The sequence below is a fragment of the Oenanthe melanoleuca genome, chromosome 2, assembly GCF_029582105.1.
Source record: "Oenanthe melanoleuca isolate GR-GAL-2019-014 chromosome 2, OMel1.0, whole genome shotgun sequence".
NCBI classification, from domain to species: domain Eukaryota; kingdom Metazoa; phylum Chordata; class Aves; order Passeriformes; family Muscicapidae; genus Oenanthe; species Oenanthe melanoleuca.
Genome location: NC_079335.1, coordinates 26,491,241 through 26,505,981, shown reverse-complemented (window position 1 = coordinate 26,505,981; position 14,741 = coordinate 26,491,241). Strand labels below are relative to the sequence as shown.

General features: G+C 40.0%; 1 protein-coding gene across 4 annotated transcripts in view; it reads left to right on the top strand.

Annotated features, from left to right (window-relative positions):
* The first annotated feature begins 7,064 nt into the window (after positions 1-7,064).
* Positions 7,065-14,741, top strand: part of WWP1 (WW domain containing E3 ubiquitin protein ligase 1) — a 59,165-nt gene continuing 51,488 nt past the window's right edge. For 2 of the 4 annotated variants that reach the window (XM_056485236.1, XM_056485234.1), the window contains exon 1: positions 7,065-7,615. The gene's annotated coding sequence lies outside the window, so the exon portion shown is untranslated. Of the gene's footprint in view, positions 7,667-14,741 lie in introns of all 4 variants that reach the window. The other 2 variants (XM_056485235.1, XM_056485233.1) reach the window with 1 other exon arrangement.

Here is a 14,741-nt window from a genome sequence, read left to right as displayed (position 1 = left end):
CAACCAAAATCTTGACTCTCTGACTGTGATCTCTAGACTACTACATTTCTCAGCCTGTTTGACTGAAGGAGCACTTAACCTCTGGAAGCAAAACAAATTCAAAAGCCATCTTGTGCTTACTGTGCCAAAGTACTCACAATGGCCTTTTAGAGAAAAGTAAAAATAAAGGTAAAGAAATTTATTTAATTTTCATTCTCCTCTTCCCTTCTGCTTATATATATGAGAGAATATGGCTGTGCAGGAATGTCTGGTTTTGACTTGCCTTCTGAGCCCCCTTTTGGTTTTTATTGACCATCAATTACCCACAGACTATGGGTGCATAACATTGCTTTAGGTAGAGCTGCAATTAAATCACATCACTCAGTGAGCACTGGAACTAATGAAGCTTGGGTCTCTTAAAGATTTGCTTTTCATGGTTGATTGACTTTGGTGCCTAAGAATGCAAACTCCAACTGAAGCCTTCTCTTATGGTAGGCATTTATAAGGGCTGGCTGGTTTATTGTTTACTCTTACCCTGCTCCCTATTCTCCAGTGGTTAATAGTGTGCAATTTAATGATGTAGCTTTTCCTTTGTTGGCAGGCCTTCCAGAGAACATTTACAGAATCTTTCTACTATACTTTGCCATCTATCTCCTCAAGGAAAAAGAATCTGTCAGATTTACTAGACATGTTTGAAGTTGGCCTGTGAACTCAAAAAAGTTATTATGGAGATTTAAGGGTAATTGCATGGACTTGGTAAACATGCATCTTCCTTCCATGGGAACCAAGGATAAAATAACTTGCCATACTCTCATTTTTTTCCCCAAAACTCATTGAAAGTTTATTGGTGAGAAAAAAAAAATAAAAAATATTGCCCCTGGAATATGAGCAGAATAAACCAAACTATTTGCCTTCCCTTATTTGAATGCCCTCCCCATATTTCACACCTTCTAAACAATCCTATTCTCTTCCATTCTCCACCCCAAGGTGAGCTGCTGTGCTCCCACACTCTTCTGTGACTTCCACTTCCACTGGGACTGGAGTCCTTTATTCTCCATTACCTGTCTCTATACTCATCTCAGGCACTTAAGCCACATTCAGCTTACTCCATATTTGTGCTCAGCCTCAGCCCTGCTTCCAAGCCAGGAGAGCAGGCATACTTCAAAAAAGTAACCCAGTACACAACAAGAGATTTCCAACAGTGGCTCAACATTTATCAGCCACAATTTCAAGACAGAAGTGAATTTACATTAATAGATTTCATGCCATTGTCAGTGGAAAAACAGTACTTGATTAAAAGATACTTAGATTTTAGCTGTCTTTCAAATACTTTACAATATGTTGACATAAAATCTAAGGTTTCTGATTTTAGAGAAGACCATGCAGCACCAGACTTAAAGGAAATTACAACACAATCTCATTACAATAGAAAATGAGATGTACTGGTTTGTAAAATCCCCCACTCCCCAAATAAGTCTAAGACTCTGTGCTGCTAAGAGATAGCACAGAAACAACAACCCCTAGACAAGTTGTTTTCACATTTTTTTTTTGGACTTGGTACACAAACCTTGAGACTTATAAGAGAAAAACAATAAATTGATTGCTGATTTACTAATGCCTCAATGATGACTAACAGATCTGAAAAGCTGACAATATCAAGGTATTGAAATAACTGTATCAGAGAATACATTTTGGAAGACATTTTTAAACAAAAAATACTTTTTTTGGAACTGTAGATGAAAATCAATGAGTTTTAACCCCTCAATAATTAGAAATCTTTGGAATTAACAATTTTTGCTCTTGGAAAAAGGTGTAGAAAGAAGAATCTCCTCGTAATTCTAAGTTTGTAGACAAAGAAACTAATATTGTCTAAATCCAGAGGCAAGCAATTTTATTAATTTTTACTACCTGGAGTCAAGTCTTTGCAATTTTTCATTTGAATTTCTCCACAATACTGCTTTAAAAACCTACTCATTTTAAAGCAATCAGACACCAAAATTTTGGGAGGAATCAAGTTAAATTAAGTGTACCCAAGGCAATTACTGTTATGTGTTATTTACACTACTACATATACAAAAAGCCTTATATTACAAACTTGAACATGATTGTACCAAATATTGCATACATAATAGCAGAATTCATATCTCACACCTTAAAAGAGAAGCAACATATGCATACCTCTGACAGATGGAAAAAAATAAACAGGATTAAATAATTGGATGGTGCAGTACCCAAGTTCCTTAACCATTGTGAAACTGGAGACTTTTAATTATACACAGTAAAAAAAAAGGAGGACTGTATTGACTAAAGTAGGATTGTACTATAAGTGTAACATCAAAAAACCCACATAACAACATAGAGACAAACCCTTATCCCTTACTTACCATATAAATAATACATTTTGTAAGGACAATATATGTTTAAGGTATAATTTTACAGACAGAAGAATGTATATAAGTCAAACATATACATAACTACACTCATTCTGCTTTCAGAACACAACAACCATGGAATCTGAGAGAGCAACTCGAGAAGACTCTGACCGAAAGCCAAAAGTGCAGACATTCAGTTGTTATAGGGAGTGTTTATTGCCCTGGAACAGGAGCCAATATTGTGCATTGAAAAGCCATTGATTAAAATGTCTGAACGCTGTTGGGAAGCAGGACCAGGAAGTAAAATTTCCCAGCTGTTCCAGCTCACGTTCCCTAGCTGCTGAGTTGTCCAGCATTACTACTTCAGTGTGCCTCTGTAAGGTCCATAGTGCTGGCACAGGAAGGATAATCCTGGTCCCTAATCAGACAGCACTAATTGAGCACATTACTTGGAAAGAGAGATTGGTTTGAGTTTAGGAGGGCACAGAACACAGGTTGTTTTAGGTTCTGACACTGTAATGCTGGGTGGTCACTGCTACCACATTTCTCCCTGCTTCTGTCCTCGCTGTAACTTCTGTACTCTGCATTGATTTCAGATCTTTTCTTTACTGGATCACACTTCCCTGATTCACCCTTCTGTGGATCTTTGGTGACATAATACCAACTACCTGGACCCCAAACAAACCAGGCATAAGCCAAGTAATAATTTTTTTTTTTTACTGCAATAAAGACATTGGGTGCCTGTTGCCAATGCCTATGGACACTGAGTACATCCACTGGCAGACTTGGGCTACTACATCTACAGGGTTTTGTGGCTTATGCTCTTGAAGATAAAATTTATGTTTTAGCTAAACCACAATTCAGGTGCCTAAATGCTTTTTTGAATATGGTCCAAAGAAACTTGTCCAAAATTTTTCTTACTCTGCATGAGTTTTGTAATAATAAATCTCCATGAAAAAAAACAAAAAAACCAAAAAAAAACCAAACCAAACAAAAAACCAAAAAAACCACAAAAAAACAAAAAAAAAACAAAAAAAAAACCAAAACAAACAAACAAACAAAAAAAAAAAAAAACAAAAAAAAACAAACACCACCAAAACAAAACCAAACCAAACCAAAACAAAAACCAAACCAAACAAAAACAAAAACCAAACCAAACAAAAACCCCAACAACAATTATCAAGGACATTTTCCCTCTACTCTCATTAGACACCTTCTCCCCCGCCCACCACTTGGAAATTAGGACTGAATAAGCAATCAACCTAACCATTTTCATTTAAGACTTGTATTATAAAACTTTACTCATTTCAAACAGAAACCACACTGACTAGATTTGCACGTCTTTGCTCAGGTGAAATCAGCTTGCATTGGATTCTATTAATGGCAGAAAGATTTGGTTTCAGCCTCATTTTTTACTACTGCATTGCTGTTAATGTTATTACACTTCCACTTTTCTGCAGAAGTTTTTAAACTATCTGGCAACATTCAGGGACTATAGTTTAACACAAGCCTTTGTAAAAGAGACAAACAGAAATGCAAATAGATGTCATTGTACAGTAAAATGGGCTAAGAAAGCCATTAATTTGTAATTTTACTGGTTTACTGTCTATTGAGGTCTACAAGATTCACTAGAAGTATAAATTAGCAAAACTTTTGTCACTCGGCCTTTCCAATTAAGGGCTAGCAGAGCGCACTGCCACTCCTGTTTGTGCAGTTACAGCAGAGAAACAATTACTGAAATGGTAAGATACAATTCCAGCCACTGGATACAGTCTAGGCTATTAAAACCTAGATACTGCAATAGCCTGTCACAAAATCCATGCTTATCAAATGTACATTGTTCAAGCATGCCAGACAAGATCTACTAAAATCTGAGGATAAACCCAGTAAATTCTGGAATCTGATTTATAGAGATCTGTTCTGAATCCAAGTTCTCCAAAACTCTCCTTACTTTGTAATGAATAAAAGCAAAAAAAGTCAGAAATATACAAGGAGATGCCGTTAAAATCTTTTACTGGTACTGTAAATCACTATCTCATTAATGCTGTGTCTAGAAGATACTCTTATATCTATTAAAAAAAAAAAAAAAATCTTCATGCAGACCCTCTTGCAAAATTCCAACTTTGGTTGATTTGTTGCGGTAAATTTAGTGGTTTATCAAACTTTACGTAAGGTTAACTTTCCTAAAGGGATAATAAAGGGGTTAATAAACACTCTTTATTTCACCCTATAAAGAGCAGAGTTCTAAGGTAACAAGGACACCAGACCTGCATTAATTCCTGGTAGCCTTCAGCACTGTATGATAGTCTGCAATATTTTCTGGCCAAAACAAAGAAGACAACAAACAAGCAAACAAAGAAAGGTGTTTATCTGCAAAATGAAGATAATTGTATTTGCATTTTCTCAGACATAAGTATACAAGCATAACTCCATAATTTGAATGTTTTCAGCAAGCTTTCAATGTATGGCTTTTAACCTTTAAGAATTTAATGCTGTCTGGGACTGGAATGTGAGGGAGTTCTTCTAAGAAGACAGGCTGGGAGCGTTGGCATTGTTCAGCTTGGAGAACAGAAGGCTCTTGGGAGACCTTATAGCACCTTCCAGTCCCTAAGGAGGCCTGCAAGAAAACCAGAGGGAGACTTTTTACCCTGGACATGTAGAGATAGGACAATAGGGAATGCCTTTAAGATGAAGCATGGTAGGTTTAGATGAGATATTAGGAAGAAATTCTTTACTGTGAGGGGGTGAGGCACTGGAACAGATTGCCCAGAGAAGTTGTGGCCTGGCTGCCCCATCCCTGGTAGTGTTCAAGGACATGTTGGAGGGGCTCTGAGTAAAACCTGGTCTAGTGGAAGGTCCCTGCTCATGGCAGGGAGAGTGGGGAACTGGATGAACTTGAAGGTCCTTTTCAATCTAAACCATTCTATGATTCTATGTTTCCATTATGTACTACTCTAAAAGTCAGAAATATTAAAAAGTCTTAAGGTTTTATAAGACATTTAAAACCAAACTTGTGGCATTAACAAACTTGTGACATTTTGCATTCATTAGGGTATCAAATGTCTTTTAAGATGGAAGAATACTGGAATGTCATGGTTCCCTAGAGTGAGACAAATGTATGACAAAATTTGTTTTGAAACAGGGAGGAAGCAGGCCAGAGAAGCTCATAACTGTGTACAGAGTTTTAAGTAACTACACACTTTTAATACTTCTTAAGGCAAGAAAGAAGCACTTAGAAATTTTCCACATATACTAAGAAATAATGCTCATACTTTCTATGAAGTATCAGTATCAGATTACTGATATTAGTAACAAGCAAAGTTTGATAGAAGAGAAATGAATATCTTCTGCAAAGACCAGAAATAGAATGTTGCCATTTGCACCTTCACCCACCCTTGGCAGCTGGGTATATAATGCTACATCCATTTCTATTAGATTGCTTTACACCAGAAAAAGAAACAGCCAGGAAAGCAGGATGGACCTTAGTACTACACTCTGGAAATGCTACCAAAATACTGTAAAAGCTCCTTGTAGTAAGCAAGTTTCTAATTTTGGACAATCTCAGAAGTAAAGAGACACTCTAGTTTTATTTAAATCTAAGGTTTAATTGTTGTAGAGAAAATAGTATATGCTGAACTCTGTAAATCAAATGGATTAACTTGGGTAACTTGCAATTAGCAACTACATTGCTAACTGCATACAGCTAGTCTTACTGCCCAGGCCAGATTTTGTGAGTGTAGAGCCCACATATTCTGTTATATTTGCTGTGTGCAGAAGCTCAAACCATCGCAGTTTTCAGTCACTTGTACTAGTATTACCAGCCAAGAAAAGACCAGTACTTTTAATTCTAGGATACTCTAAGATTCTTTTAAAGTTGAACTATAAGTACTGTTTCCTTTCCAAACTCTGTTTGGAAACTCTGTTTTCCTATAGATTTTCTGAGAAGAATGAATAGGTTGGAAAGCAGTACATTTGAGAGCATTCCTTGTATTCGTGAAGGAATTTACATGCCCAAATCAGATTGCTGGACCCCATGTTGGTTTTTTAGAATAATGAAATACCAGACGTTGCTGAAAGTTGCTTCAGGGTCTTACTGTAAGCTTTTGTTCCTTTCAATTAACAGTGGTGCTGGACTTTCTGGGACAGCCACTCAAAGGCCTTGCTTATGCCCGAAAGTTCATGCTACCACTGCCTCCACAGCGTTATGCTGTACGGTACGAAGACAAAGCTCCATTAGTCTTCAATGCCAGGCACAACTTCAGCTCCGCGTATTTGTGCGTACAACCACTTTTGGGTTTGTAAATCCGCAGGGCAGAGCCGGCCCGGGGGCTGTCGGAGGTGTGTCCTGCAGCGGGGCAGCTCTGCGGAGCCGCCTCCGCCTCTGCCCTGCATCCATCCATCCATCCATCCATCCATCCATCCATCCATCCATCCATCCATCCATCCATCCATCCATCCATCCATCCATCCATCCATCCATCCATCCATCCATCCATCCATGCGCCCGCCCGGCAGCGGGAAAGGCAGCGTGAGCCCGGCAGGGAAGAGGCTCGGCGGCTCGGGCAGGGCACCGGGCAGGCTCCTGTCAGGGCGGCAGCGGCTCCGCGGGGCGCAGAGCCCGCCCTGCCCGCACGGCCCGGGAGGGAGGCGGGACGGGGAGACACCCCCGCGCCGCACCGGGGTGCGCCGGCCCTCGGCGCCGCGCAGGAGCCTTGTCGGGGCACAGCGGCCGGCGGCAGCGCTCCTTATCCTGCCCCAGCAGGCTCTGTGCCGCGCTCGGCGTCCCGGGGCTGCGGCCCGGCCCCGCCTCCCCCGGGGTCGAGTCCGTGCTCTCGGCTCTTCTCCCCGCCGCGGCGCCCGACTTGGTTCAGCCCGGGGCAGGCGCTAGGAATAAGCCCTGTCCCCTTTGAAGAGCCTCGGTTCAGGCTCGCCTCCTCCCTCCCACCGCCGCTGCGCACTGCTCGGTCCCGACTGGGCCCTCCCGCCGGGGCGGCTCCAGCGGCTCCGGCTCCACAAGTTCCTGCTGCCCGTGCCCCGGGAGCGCGCACGAGGCTGGCCCGGCCGTCGGGGGCGGCCGGCGGGAGCGGCGGCAGCGGCGGCGGGAGCGGCGCCGGGAGGGGCGGGCGGAGGGCTGCGGTGCGGGAGCCGCCGATGCCGCTGTGAGATGGCATCATTCTGCGCGGCGGCGGCGGCGGAGCGCGGCGCGGAGGGGTGAGGAGCCGTGCGGCGGCGAGGAAGCGGAGAAGAAGAAGAAGAAGAGAAAGGTGGGAGGAAGGAGAAGGGAGGCGGCAGCAGCTGTGAGGCTGCGAGCCACGGTAAGGGCACAAAACAGGCTCTGCCGCAGCCGCTTCGGTTTGCGGTCTGGCCCGGCAGAAGCCCGGCTGCCGTGCTCGGCCGTGGGCAGCCGGGGGGTGGGCGCTGGACGGCTGCGATCTGCCCCTGTCACCGAGGGGCGGGGAGGAGGGGAATGGGCGTGGGGGCTAAAATGGCGAAGGGAGCCGAGCTGAGGTCTGGGGCTCTCCTTTCCGGCACTTCCACAGTCGCACTCCTCGGGCTCCGCTGGCGGGGGGCGGCGGCTGTTGCTTCTCCCCGCACGGTGTTCGGGAATTGCTGTTTCCCTGCCGTCTCCCACTCCGGCTGGCGTCTGGACAGGACTGAGGGCCTGTGGGCCCGCACCTGGCGAGGGGAGGGAGGGAGAGGGAGGGGGATTGTCGCCGGTGTCCGGTGTCAGGCGAATAACCTTGTTTATTCCTGTCTTCGGCCTTTGCGGGGGTGACTGAGGGCTGAGTCGTGACCTGTGTCAGCGCTGAGTGGATTGCGAGAGGCTTTAGTGGCCAGGAGTCAGAGGCAGCTCCACGGCCGGCCCTGGCTCGCTCCTGTGCGGGGTGAAAGCAGAGGAGAAGGATATTGTTGTGTTTGTGTTCGCCTTCCTTTGGTGAGGCCGGGGAGGGAGAGGGTGAGGAGCCGTGTCCCCTCCCCGGTCGCGGCTGTCGCCCCTCACGGTGCCGGGCGGGGTGTTCCCGGTCAGCGCTCAGGTTATTGGTGTCTGCTCTTCTCTCGGGTCCCTCTGATGGGTGTTGGGTTGAGCAGACTCTGTGAACTTAAGACCTCGAAAGACCTGTTTGTGTCGCTTATCTTTGTTCATGTTGTTGCGAAATGTTACAACTCAGTGTGTTTATTTACTTGATTTTATTTGTAGTTGTCTTATTTTTGGAACGATACCAATTCTCATCCCAGTTTAACTAGGATGATCTAGCTCTGCTTCCAGATCTATAAATGTTTAAACTGTACATCAAAGAGAGACAAGGACTTAACACCATCTAATCATTTTAATGGGAGCTCTTCGATGTCTGGGTGAAAGTGTCAAAAGAGGCACTCATATTTTAGTTTCATTTTCACAGAGAAGCTGTGTCTTATAACAAGTAATCAGAATACTGTGCATTGAAAAAAACCCAGGTTATGCAAGTTTAATAATGCTGGTTTACTAGGGGATGCAATCACTGCAGGTAGCTGGGTTATATATGGTCATACACATGAAAGGCAGTATGACTTCATAGTAATAAGTCTACTCTTAAAATTGGTATACTGGTTTAATCTCTGCAATATAGAAACAAAGGCACTGATGTTGGCTGTGATAATGCTTTACTAACTTGGAGTGGTTATATATTTTTTAAAAATTTTCTGTGTTTACTTATCTGCATAACTATTTCTAAAGATGAAAGAAATATACTTAGAGAAAAAACCTGAAGATTTTTCATCCTTTTGAGAAAAAATTTACAGCTGCAAAAGTACAATTTACTTGGATTCATGACAAAGATGCTTTCAAATGGGGCAATTGGAAATACTTTTGCTTGGTGCTGCTTGTGAACTTGTGGGTTTAGAATCCCTTTGCCATCTCTTCAGTGTGTATTTTGAGCTATATTTTAAAGGTCTAGTTCTGTAAGTGCTTCTAGCTTGAGCAGTTTAGTACCATCTATAGACTTTCCCCAGCGATAGTGTAGAATAATTCCCTTAAATATACAATTATACTTGAGAGCTTTGGGACTGATTTATTCTCTTGGTATGGGATTCCAAAAGAATACGGATTATTTTTGCTCGTAAAATAGTTTATGTTTATTGCTAAATATCAGTGAAAAAAACACTGTAGGTCGGCCAGTATGTTTTTGTTGAAGGGCTTTCAATAAAGTTTAAATAATCACTTGCCTACAAGTGATTATTTAAATCACAGGAATACTGGTGGAATTCAGAGCCAACCCCTTTTCATGAGTCTATGGAACCCTTGGAAGAAGGAGAAATGTTTGCTAGTTTTACTGCTCTTCATCTTCCTTTTTATCTTTCAGTATAAAGTTGGAAATTTTGATAAGTTGGAATTTCTACTCACTTCCCTGTTGTTTCTCATGAAAGAATGTGTGTGGGGAAAGAGATTTCATCTGGGTTTTGGACAGGAGGAATCAGCAGTAAGGATCTACACAACAGAGTTGGTATCACATTCAGTTTCTTCATGCTTCCTATGCCATTAAAACATGGAAAAACCTTGAAAACTGAGGTGCCATCATTGAAACATCATGACCTAAGCCATGTCTGTTAATTGGAAATGGCTTCTCTTTATGCACTTAAATTACTCATTGTTAGCTTAAAAAAACCCTGCAACTTAAATCCCCCACAAAAACTCCCAAGTTCGTTTTAGAATTGAGATGATAAAGTGTGAAGGCTAGGTGAGCTAATGGATGGAGTGATCAACTAAAATAAGTGCTTGCTGCAAGCTGTCTTCAAGTGATTCTTGTAAGTTGCTTTTAGCTATCTTAAAAAGACTGAAGCTTCTGATTAAAATGTTCTACCTTTTAAGCAAGCTTTGTACTGCACTTGCCTGCTTCTGCACAGTGTAACATTCACCCAAATTAAAAAAAAAAAAAAAAAGAAAAGAAGAAAAACTCTTTTGGCTTTGCCAGAAAATCAGTTGTGTAGTGACTCAAAATCAGAAGAGCTGCTCCAGTGTGCCTGTAATAAAGTATGTAAACTGGGGCAGGATTCCCCAGTTTCTATGGTACTGTCATATTAGCAAAAATCCTGTTATTTTTCCTGTCCTTGCGAAACTTGTAAACCAGAACTGCTGAACTCTTCCTTTGAATTCTGAGTTATGCAATGCATAGTGACACTCTTCTATATTCTTAGGTCTGTGTCCCAGTGCAGACAGTAGGAGCTGGTTACATCCAGGTCCTTCTTTCATAGCTTATTGCCATTGCATCAGTAGGCCATTCTGTGTGTCAGTGTTCATTCAGATTTACTGTAGTGTGCTCGAGTTCTCCTGTGGTTACATAACAAAGTGTCCATAGGTAAGGATCATTGGAAATACCTCTGTTTTCTTGAAGAAGAATAATATAGCTGGAAAGAGAAACCTCCTCTTCTTATCTGCAGGAGTTGGGAGTGTCCAGAAGAGGCATTCCAAAGGCTTGTAAAAAAGAACAAGTCTTAGAGTGGTACACACTCTTTCCCTGCCCTGCCTCTCCCCTGTAGAACACTGATGTAGCATAGTTTTTCCTAAAATTTGCTATGATACTTTTGAGAGAGAGTGAGTTTTGGTTTTTAATTGCTTTTTGTAAGTGAAAAGCTCTAATTATTGCTGCTTGGCATAAGTATTTACTGTGTTTGACGACCTGCTAGTTTAATCAGAGGTGTATTTAAGTTTAGCTCTGTTTTGCAAGTGTAGTGTTGCTTTACAGAGAAACATTGGAGGTTCCAGGGAAGAGATCAGCTGTCAGAGTGGTTATAGAATGTCAGAATTGTTTACAGGGGAGAGTGCTAAGTTTGTTTTTGTTTTGTTTTTTAATTTCTTTACATTGCAGGGAAGGTATGCCAGGAAAACATTTAGGTTTCTGTTACATATAGGTCTTACCAATTATTGCACATATAGTAAGAAGCAATTAATCACTGCAGGTTTACCTGACTGTACTGCTGTAGTTCTATAGCAGACTATGTATGGCAAAGAAACAATTATATTTTAATTCCCTCTCCCCTCAGTTAGTGTGGAGGATTGTGTAAATTGTTAATCTAATGTACAGTTTGATAATTCAGTAATGTCAAAAAAAAAGCTTTTAAAATCGTGTTAAAAGAGAGTATGGTTTTGGATTTAACTTATACATTCTACTGATTTTGAAGAGTCAACTGAAATTTACTGAGATGCTTGTGTTACTTTATAATGGCTTTTGACTAAAATTAAGTCATGAATAGAATTGGAATGAAGCATGTTGTTAACAAAGCAGATTACATTCTTCGGTTTTTATTAATCACCACTTTTCTTTTCATTGGAGTATGTTAGATACACTTATGTTCTGCTTTAAGTGGCTAGCATCTGAGCATACTTAAATGTAACCAGTTCAAAACCTGAAGACTTTTTTTCAAATAAAATTATCTGTTACACGGTAGGACAATCTTTTGATTTTCTTATGTGTAAATGGCATTGAGAATGCAAATGCATATTAGTAACTGACCACTCAAGTAGTTCAAACAGCGTAGAATTACTCCTGTCTGCTTTGATTCCATTAGGATTTTAGGCTGAAATTTTGTGGGAAATTGTCTTGAAGATAGAAGAAAGCAATTTAAAAACTGATGAGAAGAAGAAGTCAGATTCTAAAGATAAGCAGCAAAATAATTGTGGTTTATGCATTTAGGTATCTTCACCTTGCAGCCTGAAGTGGGCAGAGGAGAGCTCTCATCTGTGCTTCTGTGAGCCTAGACAGCAGTAAACAGGATACTCTGCACACATTTCTCATTACTGGGGTTTTTAACCCAGCTCTTTTGCTATAAGCTCTAAATGGAGCAGGAGATTAGCAGAAGAATCCTTTGAAAAAGGAGAAACTAAACACTTCTATCTGTTCCTCATATAGGTGGATGAAAAATATAAGAGAACTTTGGACTTTATATGCATTTCAAGGTAGCCAGCAATTTCTTAGTATAAATCAAATCAAATGAGTCGTAGTTTTAGAATGGGCTAAAGTAAACAGGAAAGATAAAGTTCATAATCTGTAAAATTGCACAATATGCTTTGGCATTAGAACTGAAAAAATAATACATGTCCAGTTTTGAAATAGAATGCTGTTGCAATTCTTGAAAAATTCAGAAAGGCTTTTTTTTGTTTGTAGGGATGAAGTAAAGCTGCTGAACAGATCATGATACCTTAGTCTTGAAAGCTGACCTTGTTTTTACAAACTGGTATTCCAAAATTACATACACAACCCAACCCTCTCTTGAATTTCCTTGCATCTATGATGGCGTAAAACTATGTTTGTAAACATAACAATTAAAAAGCAAAATAAAATACAAGAGGAAAGCTCAATAGAAGATGAAGAGTAATAGGATTGGCAAACTTCCCTTTTTCCCTCAGGTTAGAAGTGTGAAAGCTGCTTATTCTAAAATTTCACTTCCCTTTTTTCCTACATTCTTGGCACAATTTATTTTCCACTTCCAGCTATCTTTGTACAGTGTTATCTTTTTAAAAAATGGTCACTTTTCTTACTTAGCTGAAAATATTTTGGGCATTAAAAAAAAAAAAAGAAAGAAAAAAAGGTGTATTTTGACTTCAAGATGCCAGTTACAAGGACAGGAAAATTTCAGTTAGTATTGAAAATCTGGTGAAAGACAGATATGTGTGTCAATCCAAAATAAAATAAATCCCTGTCTGAATGTCTTGTAAGAGATTGCTGACAAAATGTTGTCATGGGATAGTGAATTAAATTACATTGTTAAGGGAATAGCTATGGAAAAGAAAACTATTTGGAATCTTAGTTCATAACATGATAGAAAGTCTTCTGTTAATGAACTGACAAAATCTTTAGGTAGTGAAATTATTTATTGAGTAATGAAAATTGAACCTTCAGATGGAAATAACAGTGGGTAGTGTAATATTTGGTGATAGGTACATTTTTTGTGTTAACATAGGAGACCTAATGTGTGTTGGAAAGAGTATCTGCAACTATTCTTCAAAATGAGGTATAATGAAGTATTTGGTAACAAGAACCAAGCATAGTTAAGAATTGTTTTATGGAGATGTCCCATCGGGAATGGAGTAAAAAACTAAATGTTGGAATGTATTCAAAATATAACATATATGAGCTTATATGCTATTTTTATATTACTTACATAAGAGTGTTTGTTACTATTCTATGATAAATGGTTTTGGGAATCTCCCAAATCTTTTACAAATGAACTGTTGGGTTTTTTAGTTGTTTGTATTCAGTCTTTGATCAGAAAAATACAACTGATTGATGAGAAAACCATCAGAGTATAGCTTTTGTGCAAATAAAATGAAAAACGTTAATTTTTAGCATTAAAAAAAAAGTGAAGAGAGGCCTTGAGCAGAGGCTCACAGAACCCCAAGTATTAAATATATTAAATATAAATATAACTTTCAGACTGTGCTTTTAATCCTGTGTCATACAGCTAAACAAAGAGATGTTAGAGCACACTTTGAAAAGTTGAGGAGGGTAGTCTATCAAGAAGTAATTTTTACACAATTCAGTTGAGATTGACTGATGTATGATTCAAAATAAGGAATAAATTGTTATACAGATAAGGAGGAAATCCATTGCTGAGAAATAGGGATTTTAATTACAAAGATCATACAGCTTTTACTTTTTGTGCATAAACTAAATGCATTTTCAAATACTTTATAAGAGCAAGTTAATCAGGACTGCCTGCTGTAGCCCTTTTTTGGTTATAGTTTTTTTATGTTTTGGTTTGGTTTTTTTTTTTTTTTGGAATATAACTGTCAGGGACAGCCTACTTTCAGAGTTGACTGCTGTTCTTGTCTCTTTATATAAATCTTTCATGCTGGTTGCTTCAGTTTCAAAGCTTTAAAGGCCATAAGAAATCAAAATTCATTAGATAAATCTTTATTAGCAGACATACACTTTGGGCTTATTTTCCTGCATATTTGAACATTTTCAGTTTCAGACCCTCCCTGATAACAGAAGGGAACTAGGAACATTTTTCCAGATGTTTAGTGACACTCCACAGCTTAAAAACTGGTGTTTTTAGAAGTTGATATAGAAAATGTAGGAGTAGAATATACTAGAGAATAAAACAGACAATGTCATCGTGCCACTGTTTATGTGCACAGTGCATTCCTAGCTTGAATGAATGCTTTGTGTATCTTTTCGGCTTTTACATTCTGCCCTATCTTGAAATCTGTATAGTACAACTAGAGAAGGCACAAAAAAGGACAGAAAGAGGAGGAGAGATTCACAGGGAAGAAGACTTACAGAATGACTAAGGGTTTTTAATACTCTTCAGGCTGAAGGCCTGTGTGTTGGCCATATGATGCAAGTGAGAGTTTTGTGGGTAAAGGATGCTGGAGATGATTTTCTCTTGCTTGTTTTTCCTCTGATACCTACC